The 26715-nt window shown below is 44.7% G+C and overlaps 6 non-coding genes across 6 annotated transcripts; all 6 read left to right on the forward strand.

The window, feature by feature from the left end:
* The first annotated feature begins 2412 nt into the window (after positions 1–2412).
* TRNAH-GUG (transfer RNA histidin (anticodon GUG)) lies at positions 2413–2484 on the forward strand. Its single transcript has one exon. It is a non-coding gene; the product is annotated as a tRNA-His (tRNA).
* Positions 2485–3983: 1499 nt separating this feature from the next.
* On the forward strand, positions 3984–4065 carry TRNAS-AGA (transfer RNA serine (anticodon AGA)). The gene has a single exon. It is a non-coding gene; the product is annotated as a tRNA-Ser (tRNA).
* A 2860-nt stretch (positions 4066–6925) lies between these two features.
* TRNAS-AGA (transfer RNA serine (anticodon AGA)) lies at positions 6926–7007 on the forward strand. The gene has a single exon. It is a non-coding gene; the product is annotated as a tRNA-Ser (tRNA).
* Positions 7008–20188: 13181 nt separating this feature from the next.
* TRNAH-GUG (transfer RNA histidin (anticodon GUG)) lies at positions 20189–20260 on the forward strand. Its single transcript has one exon. It is a non-coding gene; the product is annotated as a tRNA-His (tRNA).
* A 1500-nt stretch (positions 20261–21760) lies between these two features.
* TRNAS-AGA (transfer RNA serine (anticodon AGA)) lies at positions 21761–21842 on the forward strand. Its single transcript has one exon. It is a non-coding gene; the product is annotated as a tRNA-Ser (tRNA).
* Positions 21843–24700: 2858 nt separating this feature from the next.
* On the forward strand, positions 24701–24782 carry TRNAS-AGA (transfer RNA serine (anticodon AGA)). The gene has a single exon. It is a non-coding gene; the product is annotated as a tRNA-Ser (tRNA).
* The last annotated feature ends 1933 nt before the right edge of the window (positions 24783–26715 follow it).

A 26715-nucleotide genomic window follows, 5' to 3' on the forward strand; every position in this document is an offset into this window, starting at 1 on the left:
TAAATAAATAAAGCTTCTCCTCTCTGATATGGAATTACCCCCCAAAAAGTATAAGGGAATACCCAATGCTAACCTATGAGAGGGGCAGACCTCACAGTAGTGAAAAATGTAATAGACTGTTTGATACTACTAGGACATACAAACTACCACAGTACATGTCTTACCTTTTACTTGCATATCATGATGCCCCTAGGACTTCTTAGGGCCTACCTTAGGGGTTACTGATATGTAATAAAATTGGAGTTTAAGGCTTGGCAAGTAGTTTTAAATGCCAAGTCGAAGTGGCAGTACACTGCAGCACAGGCACTGCAGTAGCAGGCTTGAGACAGGTTTGAAATGCTATTTCTTTGGGCGGCACAATCAGTCCCTGGGTATATGGTATACCACTTTACAAGGGGCTTTCAAGTAAATTAAATCTGTCAGTCAGGTATACTCCAATTATACACATGATTAGGGAAGAAGCACGTGCACTTCAGCACTGATTAGTAGCGATAAAGTGATCAGAGTCCTAAGGCCAACAAAAAGATACAGCAAAATGCGGAGGTGAAAAGCAATAAGGTGGGGTTGGGACCACCTTAAGAATGCAAGGTCTAACAAAAACGAACTAAGGATAACATGAGTAAAACATCAGGTTTCTCTACAGCATTTGGTGAGACAAATGGGCCTTCTTTTATCTTCCATAAATGCAATCTTTCCCGGACCCCTTTATTATATAGCTCTTCAAGGAAAAAATATAAAGCACTTACAAAGGAGCCTCAAATACTCAAAGATGGTAGACTTCTGTAATATGGGCCATATACTAAAAGCAGCACGAAAACAGAGTGCAATAGGGTCCAAAAAACTTGAGTGACCCATGAGAGTATGCATGCAAGCCTATGGTATTCCAAACTAGAGATATACGCATGCAATTTTTGTTTTTAGGAGAGAATGTGCCTGCTGAAAAAAACATTATTTTTAAAAAGTGCATTGCAGAATATCAGGAATTTGCTGTGGGACACCTTGAAAACTTGCATACAGATTATGTGCACACGGCTTACAGTCAGTTGTTGTGGTCGAGTGGTTAAGGCGATGGACTAGAAATCCATTGGGGTCTCCCCGCGCAGGTTCAAATCCTGCCTATAACGAGAATCTTTTTAACATCGGCTACAATTTCAGAAGTTAACCTTTAGTTTTTCTTCCATGTCAGTTTTATAAATAGGTGGCTTATTTTGGTGTCACTATTGCCATATCACATATTTATTATTGCTCCCCCTTTCATATCTTTGCTATAACTCTCGTCCTTCATTAGCGCTGGTGCAAACGCTTCAAATTATTATACCCTGGCTCTCTCGGTCATACCTGTGCATGCACTTGAAACTTACTTTACCAATTAAAGAAGCAAATAGAGAAATAAAATAAAAGTGCTAGCTGGATTAGGCAAACACACTTCATAAAACTGTATTTTCTTTTCTATTCTCCCCGTGTTACAAGCTTAACTGCTCCCTGTGTAATTTCTCTTAACCTGCTGTTCCTGGAAGAGAATTTCATCTACAAGCTCTTTCTGTGTTTTTTCCTAGTCTTTTCTTTCCCTTTTCTTAGATTTGTAACTGTTCCTTTATGTGCTCTATGTAGGCGCCATTAATCTCATTTGAGCTCCTTGTACCTGCTGCTGTTTTCTCCACACCTCATACTGTCTTTTCCCTCTTTCTCTCTTTCTCTGCGGTTGGTGGCTACTTTCCAAAGCGTCTGATGCCCCAATGTTCCTTCGTCTTGTTGTCAGACGTGAATTTGAAAAGCAACAAAATTAACAAGCCTTTACCACTCACACATGGCAGAAGTTTATACTTTAATTCAATGAGCTAAGAAAAGTGTGTTGTGGGGCCCCTACGAGCCATGGCGCTTGCTTCATCATAATTAGGCATGCAGTCATTAGCGACAGCTCTAATTATGGGTCACTGAGGTCAGTTTCAATAATTCCTCAAAAACCTAACCATGCAGTCCCCCCTAACTGTGTAGTTATCTTGCTTTACTGCTGTTTGTGTGATTAGCTGGGAGGAGCTCACGGCAGCATCCTCCCAATAAAAGTGTAGATGGACCGTTCCTTAACTCTTTCTTGCTTCACATTCAGATGGCTTGAGGAGGTACAGGGGAGATGCAGGTCTAATAAACAGAATAGAATATCTGCGCAAGGTGTGTTTCTCTGCATTGGTGTCCCATCACAGGCCCACCAGTGTATGTGTGATCTTTGACTCCTGCCAGTTCACAAGCAGGCGGCCAGGAAACGGTTTCAGCCTATCAACCACTGAGGAGATAAAGCCTTTGTATAAGGAATGAGGAAGCAATGAACACATTCAGCCTATCACAGGAGTAGCCCTGAGTGATCCGAATTATAATTTCTTCATGTCACTGTACGTTATTGAGCCCAAGTAGCTCGCCGTGATCGTATAGTGGTTAGTACTCTGCGTTGTGGCCGCCGCAACCTCGGTTCGAATCCGAGTCACGGCATTGTGGTTGGCAATGTCACGGCAGTTGGGTTTTTCCTTTACAGAATTCCCAAATGTACCAGTTGTTTTTGTAAAATGTCTATTAAAAACAGATCCTTTTCAATATTTAAACGATCTAACAACAAATTATTTAAACACACATGATTATAAGATGTAGGTATACTGTACTTACTGACATAAATTATCGTTCTTGAACATATTTGCGGTAAGGGGAGCGGAGCTCTCCCCCAGGCCAATCAGAATGCAGATGAATGCAGTTGCAGTTGAGTGACCTGTGTTGTGGCTGTCTACAGGGAATGCACATATGTAGCTGTCTCGCAGCCCAATCCAGACGTCAATCGAAGACAGGTTTCAATGCAAATAGAGCAGTAAGTGCAGAGAAATGCTCACTCTCTAAAAATGGCATTTATACAATAGTAAGATTAAATCCAACCTCACCAGTAGATAGGATTTATCAATAAATAAATAAAGCTTCTCCTCTCTGATATGGAATTACCCCCCAAAAAGTATAAGGGAATACCCAATGCTAACCTATGAGAGGGGCAGACCTCACAGTAGTGAAAAATGTAATAGACTGTTTGATACTACTAGGACATACAAACTACCACAGTACATGTCTTACCTTTTTCTTACATAGCATGATGCCCCTAGGACTACCTAGGGCCTACCTTAGGGGTTACTGATATGTAATAAAATTGGAGTTTAAGGCTTGGCAAGTAGTTTTAAATGCCAAGTCGAAGTGGCAGTACACTGCAGCACAGGCACTGCAGTAGCAGGCTTGAGACAGGTTTGAAATGCTATTTCTTTGGGCGGCACAATCAGTCCCTGAGTATATGGTATACCACTTTACAAGGGGCTTTCAAGTAAATTAAATCTGTCAGTCAGGTATACTCCAATTATACACATGATTAGGGAAGAAGCACGTGCACTTCAGCACTGATTAGTAGCGATAAAGTGATCAGAGTCCTAAGGCCAACAAAAAGATACAGCAAAATGCGGAGGTGAAAAGCAATAAGGTGGGGTTGGGACAACCTTAAGAATGCAAGGTCTAACAAAAACGAACTAAGGATAACATGAGTAAAACATCAGGTTTCTCTACAGCATTTGGTGAGACAAGTGGGCCGTCTTTTATCTTCCATAAATGCAATCCTTCCCGGACCCCTTTATTATATAGCTCTTCAAGGAAAAAATATAAAGCACTTACAAAGGAGCCTCAAATACTCAAAGATGGTAGACTTCTTTAATATGGGACATATACTAAAAGCAGCATGAAAACAGAGTGCAATAGGGTCCAAAAAACTTGAGTGACCCATGAGAGTATGCATGCAAGCCTATGGTATTCCAAACTAGAGATATACGCATGCAATTTTTGTTTTTAGGAGAGAATGTGCCTGCTGAAAAAAACATTATTTTTAAAAAGTTCATTGCAGAATATCAGGAATTTGCTGTGGGACACCTTGAAAACTTGCATACAGATTATGTGCACACACCTTGCAGTCAGTTGTTGTGGCCGAGTGGTTAAGGCGATGGACTAGAAATCCATTGGGGTCTCCCCGCGCAGGTTCGAATCCTGCCGACAACGAGAATCTTTTTAACATCGGCTACAATTTCAGAAGTTAACCTTTAGTATTTCTTCCATGTTAGTTTTATAAATAGGTGGCTTATTTTGGTGTCACTATTGCCATATCACATATTTATTATCGCTCCCCCTTTCATATCTTTGCTATAACTCTCGTCCTTCATTAGCGCTGGTGCAAACGCTTCAAATTATTATACCCTGGCTCTCTCGGTCATACCTGTGCATGCACTTGAAACTTACTTTACCAATAAAAGAAGCAAATAGAGAAATAAATTAAAAGTGCTAGCTGGATTAGGCAAACACACTTCATAAAACTGCATTTTCTTTTGTGTTCTCCCCCGTGTTACAAGCTTAACTGCTCCCTGTGTAATTTCTCTTAACCTGCTGTTCCTGGAAGAGAATTTCATCTACAAGCTCTTTCTGTGTTTGTTCCTAGTCTTTTCTTTCCCTTTTCTTTAATTTGTAACTGTTCCTTTAGGTGCTCTATTTAGGCGCCATTAATCTCATTTGAGCTCCTTGTACCTGCTGCTGTTTTCTCAACACCTCATACTGTCTTTTCCCTCTTTCTCTCTTTCTCTGCGGTTGGTGGCTACTTTCCAAAGCGTCTGATGCCCCAATGTTCCTTCGTCTTGTTGTCAGACGTGAATTTGAAAAGCAACAAAATTAACAAGCCTTTACCACTCACACATGGCAGAAGTTTATACTTTAATTCAATGAGCTAAGAAAAGTGTGTTGTGGGGCCCCTACGAGCCATGGTGCTTGCTTCATCATAATTAGGCATGCAGTCATTAGCCACAGCTCTGATTATGGGTCACTGATGTCAGTTTCAATAATTCCTCAAAAACCTAACCATGCAGTCCCCCCTAACTGTGTAGTTATCTTGCTTTACTGCTGTTTGTGTGATTAGCTGGGAGGAGCTCACGGCAGCATCCTCCCAATAAAAGTGTAGATGGACCGTTCCTTAACTCTGTCTTGCTTCACATACAGATGGCTTGAGGAGGTACAGGGGAGATGCAGGTCTAATAAACAGAATAGAATATCTGCGCCAGGTGTGTTTCTCTGCATTGGTGTCCCATCACAGGCCCACCAGTGTATGTGTGATCTTTGACTCCTGCCAGTTCACAAGCAGGCGGCCAGGAAACGGTTTCAGCCTATCAACCACTAAGGAGATAAAGCCTTTGTATAAGGAATGAGGAAGCAATGAACACATTCAGCCTATCACAGGAGTAGCCCTGAGTGTTCCGAATTATAATTTCTTCATGTCACTGTACGTTATTGAGCCCAAGTAGCTCGCCGTGATCGTATAGTTGTTAGTACTCTGCGTTGTGGCTGCAGCAACCTCGGTTCGAATCCGAGTCACGGCATTGTGGTTGGCAATGTCACGGCAGTTGGGTTTTTCCTTTACAGAATTCCCAAATGTACCAGTTGTTTTTGTAAAATGTCTATTAAAAACAGATCCTTTTCAATATTTAAACGATCTAACAACAAATTATTTAAACACACATGATTATAAGATGTAGGTATACTGTACTTACTGACATAAATTATCGTTCTTGAACATATTTGCGGTAAGGGGAGCAGAGCTCTCCCCCAGGCCAATCAGAATGCAGATGAATGCAGTTGCAGTTGAGTGACCTGTGTTGTGGCTGTCTACAGGGAATGCACATATGTAGCTGTCTCGCAGCCCAATCCAGACGTCAATCGAAGACAGGTTTCAATGCAAATAGAGCAGTAAGTGCAGAGAAATGCTCACTCTCTAAAAATGGCATTTATACAATAGTAAGATTAAATCCAACCTCACCAGTAGATAGGATTTATCAATAAATAAATAAAGCTTCTCCTCTCTGATATGGAATTACCCCCCAAAAAGTATAAGGGAATACCCAATGCTAACCTATGAGAGGGGCAGACCTCACAGTAGTGAAAAATGTAATAGACTATTTGATACTACTAGGACATACAAACTACCACAGTACATGTCTTACCTTTTACTTACATAGCATGATGCCCCTAGGACTACCTAGGGCCTACCTTAGGGGTTACTGATATGTAATAAAATTGGAGTTTAAGGCTTGGCAAGTAGTTTTAAATGTCAAGTCGAAGTGGCAGTACACTGCAGCACAGGCACTGCAGTAGCAGGCTTGAGACAGGTTTGAAATGCTATTTCTTTGGGCGGCACAATCAGTCCCTGGGTATATGGTATACCACTTTACAAGGGGCTTTCAAGTAAATTAAATCTGTCAGTCAGGTATACTCCAATTATACACATGATTAGGGAAGAAGCACGTGCACTTCAGCACTGATTAGTAGCGATAAAGTGATCAGAGTCCTAAGGCCAACAAAAAGATACAGCAAAATGTGGAGGTGAAAAGCAATAAGGTGGGGTTGGGACCACCTTAAGAATGCAAGGTCTAACAAAAACGAACTAAGGATAACATGAGTAAAACATCAGGTTTCTCTACAGCATTTGGTGAGACAAGTGGGCCTTCTTTTATCTTCCATAAATGCAATCCTTCCCGGACCCCTTTATTATATAGCTCTTCAAGGAAAAAATATAAAGCACTTACAAAGGAGCCTCAAATACTCAAAGATGGTAGACTTCTTTAATATGGGACATATACTAAAAGCAGCACGAAAACAGAGTGCAATAGGGTCCAAAAAACTTGAGTGACCCATGAGAGTATGCATGCAAGCCTATGGTATTCCAAACTAGAGATATACGCATGCTATTTTTGTTTTTAGGAAAGAATGTGCCTGCTGAAAAAAACATTATTTTTAAAAAGTTCATTGCAGAATATCAGGAATTTGCTGTGGGACACCTTGAAAACTTGCATACAGATTATGTGCACACACCTTGCAGTCAGTTGTTGTGGCCGAGTGGTTAAGGCGATGGACTAGAAATCCATTGGGGTCTCCCCGCGCAGGTTCGAATCCTGCCGACAACGAGAATCTTTTTAACATCGGCTACAATTTCAGAAGTTAACCTTTAGTATTTCTTACATGTCAGTTTTATAAATAGGTGGCTTATTTTGGTGTCACTATTGCCATATCACATATTTATTATTGCTCCCCCTTTCATATCTTTGCTATAACTCTCGTCCTTCATTAGCGCTGGTGCAAACGCTTCAAATTATTATACCCTGGCTCTCTCGGTCATACCTGTGCATGCATTTGAAACTTACTTTACCAATAAAAGAAGCAAATAGAGAAATAAAATAAAAAAAGTGCTAGCTGGATTAGGCAAACACACTTCATAAAACTGCATTTTCTTTTCTATTCTCCCCCGTGTTACAAGCTTAACTGCTCCCTGTGTAATTTCTCTTAACCTGCTGTTCCTGGAAGAGAATTTCATCTACAAGCTCTTTCTGTGTTTTTTCCTAGTCTTTTCTTTCCCTTTTCTTAGATTTGTAACTGTTCCTTTACGTGCTCTATTTAGGCGCCATTAATCTCATTTGAGCTCCTTGTACCTGCTGCTGTTTTCTCCACACCTCATACTGTCTTTTCCCTCTTTCTCTCTTTCTCTGCGGTTGGTGGCTACTTTCCAAAGCGTCTGATGCCCCAATGTTCCTTCGTCTTGTTGTCAGACGTGAATTTGAAAAGCAACAAAATTAACAAGCCTTTACCACTCACACATGGCAGAAGTTTATACTTTAATTCAATGAGCTAAGAAAAGTGTGTTGTGGGGCCCCTGTGAGAAGGTGGCCTGATATGCAGTGCTCACTATTCCAGTGAACACTATGTATCAGTCCAGCAACCCTTATTGATGATTGGTTGTAAGACAACCTTATAGACCAGCTATCCTAGTAGCGTGGATACGAGCAGTCTAAGGCTAAAGACTCGAGAGGGCGTGTTAAGCCAGCTATTATACCACACATATACCCCTTGAACACCAAGTGAAAGGATACCACACAAGTGTTATGAAAATAAACAGTTATTTATTAAGAATCACAACAGCCCTGTACTCTTTATGAGGACAGGGTACTAAGCACAAACCAAAACTCTTACAAAAATACTTAAGTTAGCACAGTATATACAAATGCCCGAGGGGCACGGAAAACCATATACTTGAAAAGTGGAATGCGAAATTACTAGCAGGTAAGTACAGTACTAATAGGCTTTGGAATCGCTAGGACTTGACTATAGAATCGTTAGATTACTTCTGGGAGACCCAGGGGACTCGGGTGCAGTGTGTGCACTCTCACGCGAGATGAGGGACAAAGTCTATGGTAGCTAGAAATTGCAAAGTTAGTGTTCTCGGGCGAACCCGACCTGGTAGGGAGAAAACAAAAGTAGATTCTGACCCTTGGATAGTGAGGCTATGCTGGGGCACCGAAATGCCGAAGTTACCTAGCCCTGGGGCTGCAGCTGCATAGGACTCAAAAGACGTCGGGAATCCTCGTTGACGGACCAGGAGCCTGGAAGAAAGAAGTTGCTGGCAGGCGACCAGTGAAGAAAGTTCGGTGGATCCAAGCCTGGATCGATGGAAGATGACACCTGAAAGCAGAGGGGACCAAGTTCGAGACTACTAGCCAGTAGTCAGTGGGCACCAGGAGGGCACCGGATGGTAGCCACCTCGATTAGGTGAGTGGGTGACGCTGTGCTCGAAGATCTCACGGACCAGGAGGCGTTGTCAGTGACCAGGAAGGAGGATCGAGCTGTCCCACGAAGATAGAAGCTGTCGGCGTCGCTGGACCCAGGATTGGGCAACAAAGCCTTGGCAAATTCAAGCCCACGCGGTGGACCTAAAATGGCGTCTGGAGTGGACCAGGAGGGTCCGGGGTGCCTCTCTTCAAGAAGGAAGCAAGGGCCAGTCTGGAGCAACCAGACCAGCAGCAGTGATGTTGTCGGGCGTCGTTCAGAAGGCCACAAGCCAGCCGGCTAGTAGCCAAACAACGCGGTGCACAGCAAACAGCAGAAGGGCCCCACGCAGATCGTGGAGATGCAGGGAGGCTGACCTTGGGTGCTGGAGCTGCGCAGGGTCGGGGCTTCTCGGACCCCAAAGCACTCACCAGTGGAGGACACGGTGGGCTTGTTGTAAAGATGTCGTGCAGTCTTGGCGATCGTCGGTCCCTCGAGGTCTCGTCGCACTCACGGTTCTCAGCTTTGCTGTAGAAGTGAGTAGAGGTCAGAGGTGCCAGGGAAGCCGGGTCTCGTCGAGCTGGGTCGTCGGATTTGTGATGAAGGACTTGCAGCAGACCGCAGTGCTCTTTAGGATGGTGCCTGCGGATGCAGGGTGACTACTCCTTAGCCACAAGGGAGAATCTTGATGAAGAAATCTTGAAGTCCTTTCGCAGAAAGTCGTGTCTTGATTCCAAAGATGATCTAATTTGAACAGGGGGCCCGCTCCCATCTTTATACTAGAAAAGGGGGCTGACCCGGTGACTAGGTCCTGCCTATGGGTGGGACTAGGAGGGGGGTGGTTACACCCCTCTCCCCTGCCGGACTTCCCCAGGCCAGGGGCTGGTGTGCCCCTGGAACTGGTTCTGACTGGCCTATGCGTAGTGAGCACCGGGGTGCCACTCAGCAGTCACCTTCCTGAAAAGCCCTGCCTACCCAGGATACACAAAACCCTGTTTCGGATGGTGCTAGCACCGCCCCGGACAGGAAACCCTTTGTCCAAGCCTCCCTCGCTGGAAGGACTCCCAGCAGCAGGAGGTCAGACTCGTGTCTGTGGTGGCAGCATCCATTTTGTGGAGCTGAGGCTTTAGTTAACTTTAACCGGGGTTCACAGTTACATACATGTCGTGTCCCTCTAGAAGGGTGGAATGCTAACCCCGTCGCCAGAATTGGCGAGGGGTTAGTATTCCAATTCGTATGACACCTTACTCGACATGTTTTGATAAAGCAATACCAAAGTTGGCATTTAACCGCGAGGATTATAATGCACTTAAGAGTATATGGTATGCGATATCATGGAACAGCTATTAGGACTTGGTTCCGCAAGCTGCAGACGGGCTCAGCTCATGCCAGAGCACCATCTCACACGATTCCAAGCACTCTGCCTTCAGGATTGTCAAGGCCTGCCATAGGAGTGACTGATAGGAATCTGTGTGTCCATTTTAGGGTTAGGTATAGGTATACTACACCTACAGCAAAGGGTGATTACACGACTTTGCCCCAGCTGTCATGCAGCCAGTTGTGTCAAATTTAGGAGGCCAGCCAGGGGTGGCATAATACATGCTGCAGCCCTGGGTACACCTATGCCCTGAGTTACAGGGTCTGATAAGGTGGCCCAGTACCAATTGGAAATGTACCTAGGGTACATGGAATCCATTTTAAAGAGAGAGCAGTAGGCCTGGGGTCCCGATTGGCAGGGTCCCAGGTCGACTATGTCCAAAACCAGCTAAAAAACAGGCCAAAAAGTTGGGGGCAACCATAGTCAGGATGTACCTTCCTACACAACCCCCCCCCCCCCCCCCCAAACGAAAGGAGATAAGGCTATCCTTGTCCAGGTAAGCCTCTATTACCTAAGTGGCCATATAAGGAAGGACCAGCTCTGGCTTGGTTTCCCCCTGTGTCATGGTCCACTAGGCAACCCCTCACCCTAAGTGTATCTGAGGGTCTCCACCATAGGGAATCTCTGCCTTTGGTGTGTCTTGGGAAAGAAGAAGGCTGATGCTGGGGTGGAGTACTGAAGTGAGGCTCCTCTACCTTTGGGCTCAACTTCCTCCAATCACAAATCATCATGTGTGCCTTTCTTTCTTTAGCTGAAATACACTGAGCTCTCAGGGTCAGCCTCTGGCTACCTAAAGCTGGAGGCTGAGTCCCTCTGTTTGGCTTACTGGAGGGACAGGTCAGGTCTGGGGTTTTTAGGCCCCATGTTTGGCTGTGCCCAACAGTGTCCAGCTGTGGGAGTTCCCTAACTACTTTTAAGGGGGATCCCTCAGGAGTCTGTTCTATTTTCACTTGGCTAGGTTTACCAGCTTCAGTGATCCTAATCTGCTAATTAAGGGGTTCTTTTGGACAGGGGGCCCTTTGGGGTCCACCACTGGCCTCCCTGATCTCTTCAGCCCTGGGCTGACTGAGGCAGGGTAGAGAGGGGCAGGTTACCTGCTCCAGACTGGGTCCCACCTGGGAAGGGTCCACTGCCATCAGGGGCTCTGCCAGGCTAGGCCTGACTACCTCTGGGGCAGTTCCTTCAACAGGGGTAGAGTCAGTTCCCTGAGGAGGCTGGCTCTCACCTTGTGTCTGGGAGGGGGAAGACTCTTCTTCCTCCTCAATGCTCTCTGTTTGAGTGGAGTGATCCATTGTTTCAGGCTTCACAACCTCACTATCTGTTTGAGTGGAGGCTGAGACCATTTCAACCTTGCCAACCTTTTCAGGAGGGCACTCAGTTTGTGTTTGGGCTGTGACTGTCACAGTCCTCCTATCCTGCTCTGGAAAGTCTGTCTGAGCCTGGGCAGTGGCTACCCCTGCCCTTCCAACCTTTTCAGGGAGGAATGGTGCTTGGACTGGGGCTGTAGCTATTACTGCCCCACTAACCTGTCTGGATAGGCCTATCATTCTGGAGTGAGTTTCTTGTTCCACCTCAGCCCATGCTGAGAGTTCCAGGTCATTCCCCAGTAAGCAATCTACAGGTAGGTTATCTGTCACTGCCACTCTCATGGGCCCTGTGACATTACCCCAGCTGAGCTTGACTACTGCCATGGGATGCCTTCTCTTCACTCCATGAATGTCTGTCACCTGATAAGTAAAACCAGGGGTCAGTTGAGCAGAGGGGACCAGATGGTCACTCACCATGGTGAGGCTGGCCCCTGTGTCTCTGAATGCCTCAACTTTCTGACCATTCAATAAAACTTCTTGTCTATACTTTCCCAAAATGTGGGGTCCAGTAGTGAAGTTGGCAAACCCCATGCCAGTCTCACAGACAAGAGTGTGGTCAGGGAACCTGGCTAGGCCATAGTCCTCCTGATTGCCCAAAGTAATGCCCACCACATTCTTGGGGGCACTCCCACCACCTGGGGGATTACCACTAGTGGTAACAGGAGGTTTAGGAGTATTACCTGGGGGTATATTTCCCTTATTACCATTTTTAGGGCAACTGGCATCACTTTTGTAATGACCCACCTGTTTACAGGTATGGCAATAAGGTTTCTTCTGTTCTGAAGGAGTGTTCTGGGACCCACCACCCTTGTTGGAGTTTTGGGGCCCTTGGGAAGTCTTCTCTGTGGATTTATCCCCACCCTTCTCTTGAGGCTTGGTTGATTCCTTTTTCTGGTCACCACCCTGGTTTTTAGGCCTAACCCTAGTTCTGACCCATTTGTCTGCCCTCTTACCCAATTCCTGTGGAGAGGTCAACTCAGAGTCTACCAGGTGCTGATGTAATAACTGGTTCTGACAATTATTTAAGATTTGCTCCCTCATAATTAGATTATACAATCCTTTAAAATCAGTAACCTTACTACCCAGTAGCCAGCCTTCAAAAGCCTTAGTGGCACAATCAACAAAGTCAGTCCAATCTTGAGACTGAGTTTTCTGGGTGTCTCTGAACAGCATCCTGTATTGTTCAGTGGTTAAACCAAACCCATCAACCAGTGTATTCTTCAAGATTTTGTAATTGTTAGCATCCTCCACCCTTGTGGTGAGGAGCTTATCTCTACCTTTACCATCAAAGGAGAGCCACAAGATAGCTGCCCACTGACTTTGGGGAACACCCTGCACAGTGCAGGCTCCCTCCAAAGCAGTAATCCATTTGTGGATGTCATCCCCTTCTTTAAAGGGGGGCACTATCTTATTCAGGTGCTTTGTATCAAAACTCCTTTCCCTATTGCTAGGTTTATTGCTGCCACCAGTGGGCTGTAGCCCACATAATTCTTGCTCTCTAGCAAGGGCAAGTCTCTCTTTGGCCAGGGCAAGTTCTTCCCTTTCAATCCTCAGTTTGATTGCCCTTTCTTCAGCTTCATACACTCTCCTCTTAGGGGAAGACATCCCTCTGTGAGAAGAGTTGAGAGAGCCATTGGTTCGAAAGGATCTGTTAGAGCCTCTTGATAGAGACCTAACTCGCCCATTCCCAATGTTAAGCTGACCTGAGAGTGGGCCCAGGGGTCCCCTAGTACCAAGCTCATGTCTGCTTAAGTTGGACCTGGTTAGTCTACTGACTTCTACCTGTCCCTTATCTGCCTCATCCCCTGACAACTGGTCCTCATCCTCATCCTCAGCATCATCTGCTTCCTGGAGGGGATGTTCCTGGCTATCAAAGGGTCCCTGTAAGGAGGGCAAACTTCCTTCTGGATTAGAAGGGTCTGGGTTACCAGCCCTACTGGCATCATAAGCCTCTAAGAGACCAATCAGAAAGGAAGTGGTGGGGTTAGACCCCTGTTTTAGTTTCCGAAGAGTACACACTTGTCTCATCTCATGGAAGCTAAGAGCAGCATATTTTGAAGTAAGGACCTGTGGAGGGTCCACTGACACAAGGGGATACTCAGAGTTTCCTCCTTTGTCTGACTTGCTGATTCTAGTGTGGTGTAAGTGATGCACCTACCTACACTATGTGTTTGCCTACTGATCCCTTGCTAAGAGTTGCAGCCAAGGTGTGCTAAGCCTTGAGGAGCTACAACAGCTGGTTCAGTAGAACTCAGAGTATTCTAAGCTTAGTTATATGTACTAACAGTACTTATGTGATCTTTCAACAAGATATTCTTAGGATACGTGTGGCAAAACAACAGCAAGCTCAAATCCCACCGCTGCCACCAATGTGAGAAGGTGGCCTGATATGCAGTGCTCACTATTCTAGTGAACACTATGTATCAGTCCAGCAACCCTTATTGATGATTGGTATTTAGTATTTGTTTATTGCACAGTTAATAAAAACTCACAATTTTACACAAAAATTAAAAATAGAAATTAAAAGTCTTTTGACTATGTAAAACTTTTCCTGGCAAAAAGATGTTACACTTTAATAAAATCTCAAAGAGTCTATAGTCAGGTAGTGGGTCTTCCTATTGATCACTGCTATTTTTTAGTTGGAGTTCTTGTAGTTATAAGGCAGTTGCAGGATCTCTATTCCCCTGATTTAATTAATTTTCGCTCAGTAATCTTCATAGTTTTGTTAAGGGTCGTTTGAGAAGACTGCCTTTATCCCAGTGCGGTTGGTTGTTCGCGTCCTTATACTGTTTCATTTAATTTTTTGGCCACTATTTCAAAATATTTAACTGTTCTACAGTTTAGCTGGGTCTCGTTGGGGTTGAAGCAGAGCATTACTGCTTGCCTGCATGATCTTACACCCTTCTGGTTCCATAGTGGCCGGAGCATTGACCGCCTTACATCCACTAAAGCTTTACAGATGCATATAATATGTATAAGATCCTCCTTTGCGGATTGACAAAGGCGACATGCGTTTGATGGATCAGGCCTTTTCCAAGGTTCCAGGTGATGTGCTATGGGTATGTTGCCTAAGCGCATATTTAAGAACTTGCTTTTTATTTTTTGTGTAAGTCCCCTTGATAGGTATTCTTGTGGCTTTATGGCTCCATACCCTTCGAGCACTACCCATCCGTGTGCTCTCCTGGTCAGGGTGGCTCTGTCCTCGAGTGAAGAGACCAGTTTTGTGACCTTTGTCACAGTTTTCTTGAAAGTCCCAAAGTCCGTCCTTGTTTCCCAAAGCATGTTTAATCCTAGGCTCTCCAATGAATTTGTTAGGTATGCCCTTGCTGGGGAGATTTCTTTGGCGTGAAGCTCTGTCCATAAGTTCGCATTTAACGATCCTTGCTCCGATTCTTTGATTTTGCGCCAACTTTTTACATATTGTCCTTTCCTCTCCACAGATTGTTTCAATAGTCCGAATTCAAGACGAATTTGAGCAGGCGAGGAGTTTTTAGGGAGATGGAAAATTGCCCTGTATGCACGGCTGATAGTTTTGTCCAAAGTGCTTGCATCTTTACCCCGCATTGATTCGCTGCCATAGGAGAGCATTGGCAGTAGGCGAGCTTTTATTACCTGTAGAAGTGGCGCTAATGTCCTGTCGGGAAGGACTTTCTGCAAGGGCCTTATTGATAGTTGAAAAGTCAAGCCCTTCCTACAGATGGCGTCTAGTTGGTGCTTGGAGGAGCCATTGCCCTCTATTGTAACTCCTAGATATTTATATGAGGCTACCAGTTCCAGTCTTTGTTTATCCAGGTACCATGCGGGCTTCTGTTTTTTATTATAGTTCATTGGCATGACCTTAGTTTTGTCCAGGTTTATTGTTAAGGAGTTTGCTTTGGAAAATGTGTTTGTTTTATCTAGAAGGTTTTGAAGGCCGATAGGAGACCGGCTGATAAGGACCAGGTCATCTGCGTAAAGCAGATTTGAGAGCGTGATATTTCCTAACCGGGGTGCGTGTGATGTAACTGTTTCTAACTCTTCAGGAAGATCAGCGAGGAAGAGGTTGAACAGTGTTGGCGCTAGGACGCAGCCCTGCTTTAGGCCTTTGCTGGTCTTTATTTTCCTCGAAAGATGTGTGCCAGATCCCAGTTTTATTTGGACCCATGTATCGGTGTGCAGCAATTCCAGCTGCTGTAGAAGGGGGGCGGGGATTCCCCATGAGCTCAGTTTCCGCCATAGTTTATGTCGGTCTACATGGTCGAATGCGGCACTGTAGTCAATGAAACACACGAACAGAGAGCTTTTTGCCGTTTTTGCTGCGTCGGACAGTAGGGTTAGTGCCATGATGTTGGTTAAAGTTCCCTGGCCCGTCCGAAAGCCCGTCTGAGTGACTGGGATGATGTTCTCTTTTGTTGCCCATGTTGTTAGATCCTTCAAAATGAGGCTTGCATAGTACTTCGCTTCTACATCTATCAGGGCAATCAACCGGTAACTGCTTGGGTCGATCCTTGCGCCTTTTTTATAGATTGGGCTTATTATCGACCCTCTCCAAGATGCTGGTATTTTTCCTATTTCCCTTGCTTCATAGAATATTGGGATCAGTGTGGAGCACCAAAAGGCCGGGTCCTGTTTGTATAATATTGGAGGGATCCCGTTTGGTCCTGGCGCCCCCTCGAGTTTTCCCTTTGAGATTTGTTTGAGGATTGTGTCTGTTGTTTCTTGGGCCGATTGTCCGGGTTCTGTTTTACTAGAAACGACTATCTTGGGGCCGGCTTCGTTCTCTGCTAGGATACGGGGCCCAGTTGTTTTCATGTTTGATGCTTGGTTTTCTTTATAGGCGGGTGTGTCATTTTTTCCCGGTTGGCGGGAAGCTCCCTCTTCCGAATTTGTCCCTCCGGCTTTCTTTTTTGCGGGGTCAGTTGTGTTAAAGTGAGTTGTTAAGTAGTTGGCCCAGACTGATTCCGGTATTTCAGAGGTAATACCTCTGTGGTCTGGCTGTTGGAGCCTGTGAATCATCTTCCAAAAGCTAGAGCTATTCTTCTGTTTTGAGTTGTGTAGAATTTTTGCCCATAGGTCTTCGTTTAGTTCCCGCTTCCTTTGCCAAGTTTTCTTTTGTAGCAGTGCCTTTGACCTGCGTAACTGCAGTTGGATTTCCGGATTGTTTGGATCTTGCCGGAGCTGTTTGAGGATCTTCTTTATTTCGAACTTGATATTTTTTGTTTCTACTGTTGTTACTTTACCAAACATATGCCTAGTGGTGTTCCCTTTTTGGTCTTTCTTCCTTTTGGCATGTTTTTCTCCTAGTACCGTTGTAAATTTTTCCCATAAGGTAATGGGGTTGTCGGTTGTATTGTGTATGACTTGTATTATTGTTTTTGCACTGTTTGTGAGAGTTTCTATGTCCGAGATCTTACATCGTAAACGTTTGTAGTCGGTAGTATGTTCTGTGCACATACTTCTGATTTCGGTTGCTTCGTTCTTACAGTTTAATGCTAAGTTGGCTTCTAGCGGCAAGTGGTCGCTCTGGGCTCTGTCGCCTATCTTAAATTCTTGTACATTGTCATACAACGGGAGTGTAACTAGAATAAAGTCTAAATAGGATGAGGCAAATGACGAGTATTGATGATTGGTTGTAAGTCAACCTTATAGACCAGCTATCCTAGTAGCGTGGATACGAGCAGTCTAAGGCTAAAGACTCGAGAGGGCGTGTTAAGCCAGCTGTTATACCACACATATACCCCTTGAACACCAAGTGAAAGGACACCACACAAGTGTTATGAAAATAAACAGTTATTTATTAAGAATCACAACAGCCCTGTACTCTTTATGAGGACAGGGTACTAAGCACAAACCAAAACTCTTACAAAAATACTTAAGTTAGCACAGTATATACAAATGCCCGAGGGGCACGGAAAACCATATACTTGAAAAGTGGAATGCGAAATTACTAGCAGGTAAGTACAGTACTAATAGGCTTTGGAATCGCTAGGACTTGACTATAGAATCGTTAGATTACTTCTGGGAGACCCAGGGGACTCGGGTGCAGTGTGTGCACTCTCACGCGAGATGCGGGACAAAGTCTATGGTAGCTAGAAATTGCAAAGTTAGTGTTCTCGGGCGAACCCGACCTGGTAGGGAGAAAACGAAAGTAGATTCTGACCCTTGGATAGTGAGGCTATGCTGGGGCACCGAAATGCCGAAGTTACCTAGCCCAGGGGCTGCAGCTGCATAGGACTCAAAAGACGTCGGGAATCCTCGTTGACGGACCAGGAGCCTGGAAGAAAGAAGTTGCTGGCAGGCGACCAGTGAAGAAAGTTCGGTGGATCCAAGCCTGGATCGATGGAAGATGACACCTGAAAGCAGAGGGGACCAAGTTCGAGACTACTAGCCAGTAGTCAGTGGGCACCAGGAGGGCACCGGATGGTAGCCACCTCGATTAGGTGAGTGGGTGACGCTGTGCTCGAAGATCTCACGGACCAGGAGGCGTTGTCGGCGACCAGGAAGGAGGATCGAGCTGTCCCACGAAGATAGAAGCTGTCGGCGTCGCTGGACCCTGGATTGGGCAACAAAGCCTTGGCAAATTCAAGCCCACGCGGTGGACCTAAAATGGTGTCTGGAGTGGACCAGGAGGGTCCGGGGTGCCTCTTTTCAAGAAGGAAGCAAGGGCCAGTCTGGAGCAACCAGACCAGCAGCAGTGATGTCGTCGGGCGTCGTTCAGAAGGCCACAAGCCAGCCGGCTAGTAGCCAAACAACGCGGTGCACAGCAAACAGCAGAAGGGCCCCACGCAGATCGTGGAGATGCAGGGAGGCTGACCTTGGGTGCTGGAGCTGCGCAGGGTCGGGGCTTCTCGGACCCCAAAGCACTCACCAGTGGAGGACACGGTGGGCTTGTTGTAAAGATGTCGTGCAGTCTTGGCGATCGTCGGTCCCTCGAGGTCTCGTCGCACTCACGGTTCTCAGCTTTGCTGTAGAGGTGAGTAGAGGTCAGAGGTGCCAGGGAAGCCGGGTCTCGTCGAGCTGGGTCGTCGGATTCGTGATGAAGGACTTGCAGCAGACCGCAGTGCTCTTTAGGATGGTGCCTGCGGATGCAGGGTGACTACTCCTTAGCCACAAGGGAGAATCTTGATGAAGAAATCTTGAAGTCCTTTCGCAGAAAGTCGTGTCTTGATTCCAAAGATGATCTAATTTGAACAGGGGGCCCGCTCCCATCTTTATACTAGAAAAGGGGGCTGACCCGGTGACTAGGTCCTGCCTATGGGTGGGACTAGGAGGGGGGTGGTTACACCCCTCTCCCCTGCCGGACTTCCCCAGGCCAGGGGCTGGTGTGCCCCTGGAACTGGTTCTGACTGGCCTATGCGTAGTGAGCACCGGGGTGCCACTCAGCAGTCACCTTCCTGAAAAGCCCTGCCTACCCAGGATACACAAAACCCTGTCTGGGATGGTGCTAGCACCGCCCCGGACAGGAAACCCTTTGTCCAAGCCTCCCTCGCTGGAAGGACTCCCAGCAGCAGGAGGTCAGACTCGTGTCTGTGGTGGCAGCATCCATTTTGTGGAGCTGAGGCTTTAGTTAACTTTAACCGGGGTTCACAGTTACATACATGTCGTGTCCCTCTAGAAGGGTGGAATGCTAACCCCGTCGCCAGAATTGGCGAGGGGTTAGTATTCCAATTCGTATGACACCTTACTCGACATGTTTTGATAAAGCAATACCAAAGTTGGCATTTAACCGCGAGGATTATAATGCACTTAAGAGTATATGGTATGCGATATCATGGAACAGCTATTAGGACTTGGTTCCGCAAGCTGCAGACAGGCTCAGCTCATGCCAGAGCACCATCTCACACGATTCCAAGCACTCTGCCTTCAGGATTGTCAAGGCCTGCCATAGGAGTGACTGATAGGAATCTGTGTGTCCATTTTAGGGTTAGGTATAGGTATACTACACCTACAGCAAAGGGTGATTACACAACTTTGCCCCAGCTGTCATGCAGCCAGTTGTGTCAAATTTAGGAGGCCAGCCAGGGGTAGCATAATACATGCTGCAGCCCCTGGCAGCCCTGGGTACACCTATGCCCTGAGTTACAGGGTCTGATAAGGTGGCCCAGTACCAATTGGAAATGTACCTAGGGTACATGGAATCCATTTTAAAGAGAGAGCAGTAGGCCTGGGGTCCCGATTGGCAGGGTCCCAGGTCGACTATGTCCAAAACCAGCTAAAACACAGGGCAAAAAGTTGGGGGCAACCATAGTCAGGATGTACCTTCCTACAGCCCCTACGAGCCATGGTGCTTGCTTCATCATAATTAGGCATGCAGTCATTAGCCACAGCTCTGATTATGGGTCACTGAGGTCAGTTTCAATAATTCCTCAAAAACCTAACCATGCAGTCCCCCCTAACTGTGTAGTTATCTTGCTTTACTGCTGTTTGTGTGATTAGCTGGGAGGAGCTCACGGCAGCATCCTCCCAAGAAAAGTGTAGATGGACTGTTCCTTAACTCTTTCTTGCTTCACATACAGATGGCTTGAGGAGGTACAGGGGAGATGCAGGTCTAATAAACAGAATAGAATATCTGCGCCAGGTGTGTTTCTCTGCATTGGTGTCCCATCACAGGCCCACCAGTGTATGTGTGATCTTTGACTCCTGCCAGTTCACAAGCAGGCGGCCAGGAAACGGTTTCAGCCTATCAACCACTGAGGAGATAAAGCCTTTGTATAAGGAATGAGGAGGAAGCAATGAACACATTCAGCCTATCACAGGAGTAGCCCTGAGTGTTCCGAATTATAATTTCTTCATGTCACTGTACGTTATTGAGCCCAAGTAGCTCGCCGTGATCGTATAGTGGTTAGTACTCTGCGTTGTGGCCGCAGCAACCTCGGTTCGAATCCGAGTCACGGCATTGTGGTTGGCAATGTCAAGGCAGTTGGGTTTTTCCTTTACAGAATTCCCAAATGTACCAGTTGTTTTTGTAAAATGTCTATTAAAAACAGATCCTTTTCAATATTTAAACGATCTAACAACAAATTATTTAAACACACATGATTATAAGATGTAGGTATACTGTACTTACTGACATAAATTATCGTTCTTGAACATATTTGCGGTAAGGGGAGCGGAGCTCTCCCCCAGGCCAATCAGAATGCAGATGAATGCAGTTGCAGTTGAGTGACCTGTGTTGTGGCTGTCTACAGGGAATGCACATATGTAGCTGTCTCGCAGCCCAATCCAGACGTCAATCGAAGACAGGTTTCAATGCAAATAGAGCAGTAAGTGCAGAGAAATGCTCACTCTCTAAAAATGGCATTTATACAATAGTAAGATTAAATCCAACCTCACCAGTAGATAGGATTTATCAATAAATAAATAAAGCTTCTCCTCTCTGATATGGAATTACCCCCCAAAAAGTATAAGGGAATACCCAATGCTAACCTATGAGAGGGGCAGACCTCACAGTAGTGAAAAATGTAATAGACTGTTTGATACTACTAGGACATACAAACTACCACAGTACATGTCTTACCTTTTACTTACATAGCATGATGCCCCTAGGACTACCTAGGGCCTACCTTAGGGGTTACTGATATGTAATAAAATTGGAGTTTAAGGCTTGGCAAGTAGTTTTAAATGCCAAGTCGAAGTGGCAGTACACTGCAGCACAGGCACTGCAGTAGCAGGCTTGAGACAGGTTTGAAATGCTATTTCTTTGGGCGGCACAATCAGTCCCTGGGTATATGGTATACCACTTTACAAGGGGCTTTCAAGTAAATTAAATCTGTCAGTCAGGTATACTCCAATTATACACATGATTAGGGAAGAAGCACGTGCACTTCAGCACTGATTAGTAGCGATAAAGTGATCAGAGTCCTAAGGCCAACAAAAAGATACAGCAAAATGCGGAGGTGAAAAGCAATAAGGTGGGGTTGGGACCACCTTAAGAATGCAAGGTCTAACAAAAACGAACTAAGGATAACATGAGTAAAACATCAGGTTTCTCTACAGCATTTGGTGAGACAAGTGGGCCTTCTTTTATCTTCCATAAATGCAATCCTTCCCGGACCCCTTTATTATATAGCTCTTCAAGGAAAAAATATAAAGCACTTACAAAGGAGCCTCAAATACTCAAAGATGGTAGACTTCTTTAATATGGGACATATACTAAAAGCAGCACGAAAACAGAGTGCAATAGGGTCCAAAAAACTTGAGTGACCCATGAGAGTATGCATGCAAGCCTATGGCATTCCAAACTAGAGATATACGCATGCAATTTTTGTTTTTAGGAGAGAATGTGCCTGCTGAAAAAAACCTTAGTTTTTAAAAAGTGCATTGCAGAATATCAGGAATTTGCTGTGGGACACCTTGAAAACTTGCATACAGATTATGTGCACACACCTTGCAGTCAGTTGTTGTGGCCGAGTGGTTAAGGCGATGGACTAGAAATCCATTGGGGTCTCCCCGCGCAGGTTCGAATCCTGCCGACAACGAGAATCTTTTTAACATCGGCTACAATTTCAGAAGTTAACCTTTAGTATTTCTTCCATGTCAGTTTTATAAATAGGTGGTTTATTTTGGTGTCACTATTGCCATATCACATATTTATTATCGCTCCCCCTTTCATATCTTTGCTATAACTCTCGTCCTTCATTAGCGCTGGTGCAAACGCTTCAAATTATTATACCCTGGCTCTCTCGGTCATACCTGTGCATGCACTTGAAACTTACTTTACCAATAAAAGAAGCAAATAGAGAAATAAAATAAAAGTGCTAGCTGGATTAGGCAAAGACACTTCATAAAACTGCATTTTCTTTTCTATTCTCCCCCGTGTTACAAGCTTAACTGCTCCCTGTGTAATTTCTCTTAACCTGCTGTTCCTGGAAGAGAATTTCATCTACAAGCTCTTTCTGTGTTTTTTCCTAGTCTTTTCTTTCCCTTTTCTTCGATTTGTAACTGTTCCTTTACGTGCTCTATTTAGGCGCCATTAATCTCATTTGAGCTCCTTGTACCTGCTGCTGTTTTCTCCACACCTCATACTGTCTTTTCCCTCTTTCTCTCTTTCTCTGCGGTTGGTGGCTACTTTCCAAAGCTTCTGATGCCCCAATGTTCCTTCGTCTTGTTGTCAGACGTGAATTTGAAAAGCAACAAAATTAACAAGCCTTTTACCACTCACACATGGCAGAAGTTTATACTTTAATTCAATGAGCTAAGAAAAGTGTGTTGTGGGGCCCCTACGAGCTATGGTGCTTGCTTCATCATAATTAGGCATGCAGTCATTAGCCACAGCTCTGATTATGGGTCACTGAGGTCAGTTTCAATAATTCCTCAAAAACCTAACCATGCAGTCCCCCCTAACTGTGTAGTTATCTTGCTTTACTGCTGTTTGTGTGATTAGCTGGGAGGAGCTCACGGCAGCATCCTCCCAATAAAAGTGTAGATGGACCGTTCCTTAACTCTTTCTTGCTTCACATACAGATGGCTTGAGGAGGTACAGGGGAGATGCAGGTCTAATAAACAGAATAGAATATCTGCGCCAGGTGTGTTTCTCTGCATTGGTGTCCCATCACAGGCCCACCAGTGTATGTGTGATCTTTGACTCCTGCCAGTTCACAAGCAGGCGGCCAGGAAACGGTTTCAGCCTATCAACCACTGAGGAGATAAAGCCTTTGTATAAGGAATGAGGAAGCAATGAACACATTCAGCCTATCACAGGAGTAGCCCTGAGTGTTCCGAATTATAATTTCTTCATGTCACTGTACGTTATTGAGCCCAAGTAGCTCGCCGTGATCGTATAGTGGTTAGTACTCTGCGTTGTGGCCGCAGCAACCTCCGTTCGAATCCGAGTCACGGCATTGTGGTTGGCAATGTCACGGCAGTTGGGTTTTTCCTTTACAGAATTCCCAAATGTACCAGTTGTTTTTGTAAAATGTCTATAAAAAACAGATCCTTTTCAATATTTAAACGATCTAACAACAAATTATTTAAACACACATGATTATAAGATGTAGGTATACTGTACTTACTGACATAAATTATCGTTCTTGAACATATTTGCGGTAAGGGGAGCGGAGCTCTCCCCCAGGCCAATCAGAATGCAGATGAATGCAGTTGCAGTTGAGTGACCTGTGTTGTGGCTGTCTACAGGGAATGCACATATGTAGCTGTCTCGCAGCCCAATCCAGACGTCAATCGAAGACAGGTTTCAATGCAAATAGAGCAGTAAGTGCAGAGAAATGCTCACTCTAAAAATGGCATTTATACAATAGTAAGATTAAATCCAACCTCACCAGTAGATAGGATTTATCAATAAATAAATAAAGCTTCTCCTCTCTGATATGGAATTACCCCCCAAAAAGTATAAGGGAATACCCAATGCTAACCTATGAGAGGGGCAGACCTCACAGTAGTGAAAAATGTAATAGACTGTTTGATACTACTAGGACATACAAACTACCACAGTACATGTCTTACCTTTTACTTACATAGCATGATGCCCCTAGGACTACCTAGGGCCTACCTTAGATGTTACTGATATGTAATAAAATTGGAGTTTAAGGCTTGGCAAGTAGTTTTAAATGCCAAGTCGAAGTGGCAGTACACTGCAGCACAGGCACTGCAGTAGCAGGCTTGAGACAGGTTTGAAATGCTATTTCTTTGGGCGGCACAATCAGTCCCTGGGTATATGGTATACCACTTTACAAGGGGCTTTCAAGTAAATTAAATCTGTCAGTCAGGTATACTCCAATTATACACATGATTAGGGAAGAAGCACGTGCACTTCAGCACTGATTAGTAGCGATAAAGTGATCAGAGTCCTAAGGCCAACAAAAAGATACAGCAAAATGCGGAGGTGAAAAGCAATAAGGTGGGGTTGGGACCACCTTAAGAATGCAAGGTCTAACAAAAACGAACTAAGGATAACATGAGTAAAACATCAGGTTTCTCTACAGCATTTGGTGAGACAAGTGGGCCTTCTTTTATCTTCCATAAATGCAATCCTTCCCGGACCCCTTTATTATATAGCTCTTCAAGGAAAAAATATAAAGCACTTACAAAGGAGCCTCAAATACTCAAAGATGGTAGACTTCTTTAATATGGGACATATACTAAAAGAGCACGAAAACAGAGTGCAATAGGGTCCAAAAAACTTGAGTGACCCATGAGAGTATGCATGCAAGCCTATGGTATTCCAAACTAGAGATATACGCATGCAATTTTTGTTTTTAGGAGAGAATGTGCCTGCTGAAAAAAACCTTATTTTTAAAAAGTGCATTGCAGAATATCAGGAATTTGCTGTGGGACACCTTGAAAACTTGCATACAGATTATGTGCACACACCTTGCAGTCAGTTGTTGTGGCCGAGTGGTTAAGGCGATGGACTAGAAATCCATTGGGGTCTCCCCGCGCAGGTTCGAATCCTGCCGACAACGAGAATCTTTTTAACATCGGCTACAATTTCAGAAGTTAACCTTTAGTATTTCTTCCATGTCAGTTTTATAAATAGGTGGCTTATTTTGGTGTCACTATTGCCATATCACATATTTATTATCGCTCCCCCTTTCATATCTTTGCTATAACTCTCGTCCTTCATTAGCGCTGGTGCAAACGCTTCAAATTATTATACCCTGGCTCTCTCGGTCATACCTGTACATGCACTTGAAACTTACTTTACCAATAAAAGAAGCAAATAGAGAAATAAAATAAAAGTGCTAGCTGGATTAGGCAAACACACTTCATAAAACTGCATTTTCTTTTCTATTCTCCCCCGTGTTACAAGCTTAACTGCTCCCTGTGTAATTTCTCTTAACCTGCTGTTCCTGGAAGAGAATTTCATCTACAAGCTCTTTCTGTGTTTTTTCCTAGTCTTTTCTTTCTCTTTTCTTAGATTTGTAACTGTTCCTTTACGTGCTCTATTTAGGCGCCATTAATCTCATTTGAGCTCCTTGTACCTGCTGCTGTTTTCTCCACACCTCATACTGTCTTTTCCCTCTTTCTCTCTTTCTCTGCGGTTGGTGGCTACTTTCCAAAGCGTCTGATGCCCCAATGTTCCTTCGTCTTGTTGTCAGACGTGAATTTGAAAAGCAACAAAATTAACAAGCCTTTACCACTCACACATGGCAGAAGTTTATACTTTAATTCAATGAGCTAAGAAAAGTGTGTTGTGGGGCCCCTACGAGCTATGGTGCTTGCTTCATCATAATTAGGCATGCAGTCATTAGCCACAGCTCTGATTATGGGTCACTGAGGTCAGTTTCAATAATTCCTCAAAAACCTAACCATGCAGTCCCCCCTAACTGTGTAGTTATCTTGCTTTACTGCTGTTTGTGTGATTAGCTGGGAGGAGCTCACGGCAGCATCCTCCCAATAAAAGTGTAGATGGACCGTTCCTTAACTCTTTCTTGCTTCACATACAGATGGCTTGAGGAGGTACAGGAGAGATGCAGGTCTAATAAACAGAATAGAATATCTGCGCCAGGTGTGTTTCTCTGCATTGGTGTCCCATCACAGGCCCACCAGTGTATGTGTGATCTTTGACTCCTGCCAGTTCACAAGCAGGCGGCCAGGAAATGGTTTCAGCCTATCAACCACTGAGGAGATAAAGCCTTTGTATAAGGAATGAGGAAGCAATGAACACATTCAGCCTATCACAGGAGTAGCCCTGAGTGTTCCGAATTATAATTTCTTCATGTCATTGTACGTTATTGAGCCCAAGTAGCTCGCCTTGATCGTATAGTGGTTAGTACTCTGCGTTGTGGCCGCAGCAACCTCGGTTCGAATCTGAGTCACGGCATTGTGGTTGGCAATGTCACAGCAGTTGGGTTTTTCCTTTACAGAATTCCCAAATGTACCAGTTGTTTTTGTAAAATGTCTATAAAAAACAGATCCTTTTCAATATTTAAACGATCTAACAACAAATTATTTAAACACACATGATTATAAGATGTAGGTATACTGTACTTACTGACATAAATTATCGTTCTTGAACATATTTGCGGTAAGGGGAGCGGAGCTCTCCCCCAGGCCAATCAGAATGCAGATGAATGCAGTTGCAGTTGAGTGACCTGTGTTGTGGCTGTCTACAGGGAATGCACATATGGAGCTGTCTCGCAGCCCAATCCAGACGTCAATCGAAGACAGGTTTCAATGCAAATAGAGCAGTAAGTGCAGAGAAATGCTCACTCTCTAAAAATGGCATTTATACAATAGTAAGATTAAATCCAACCTCACCAGTAGATAGGATTTATCAATAAATAAATAAAGCTTCTCCTCTCTGATATGGAATTACCCCCAAAAAAGTATAAGGGAATACCCAATGCTAACCTATGAGAGGGGCAGACCTCACAGTAGTGAAAAATGTAATAG

This window comes from Lissotriton vulgaris, unplaced genomic scaffold (assembly GCF_964263255.1).
Source record: "Lissotriton vulgaris unplaced genomic scaffold, aLisVul1.2 SCAFFOLD_301, whole genome shotgun sequence".
Classification (NCBI taxonomy): domain Eukaryota; kingdom Metazoa; phylum Chordata; class Amphibia; order Caudata; family Salamandridae; genus Lissotriton; species Lissotriton vulgaris.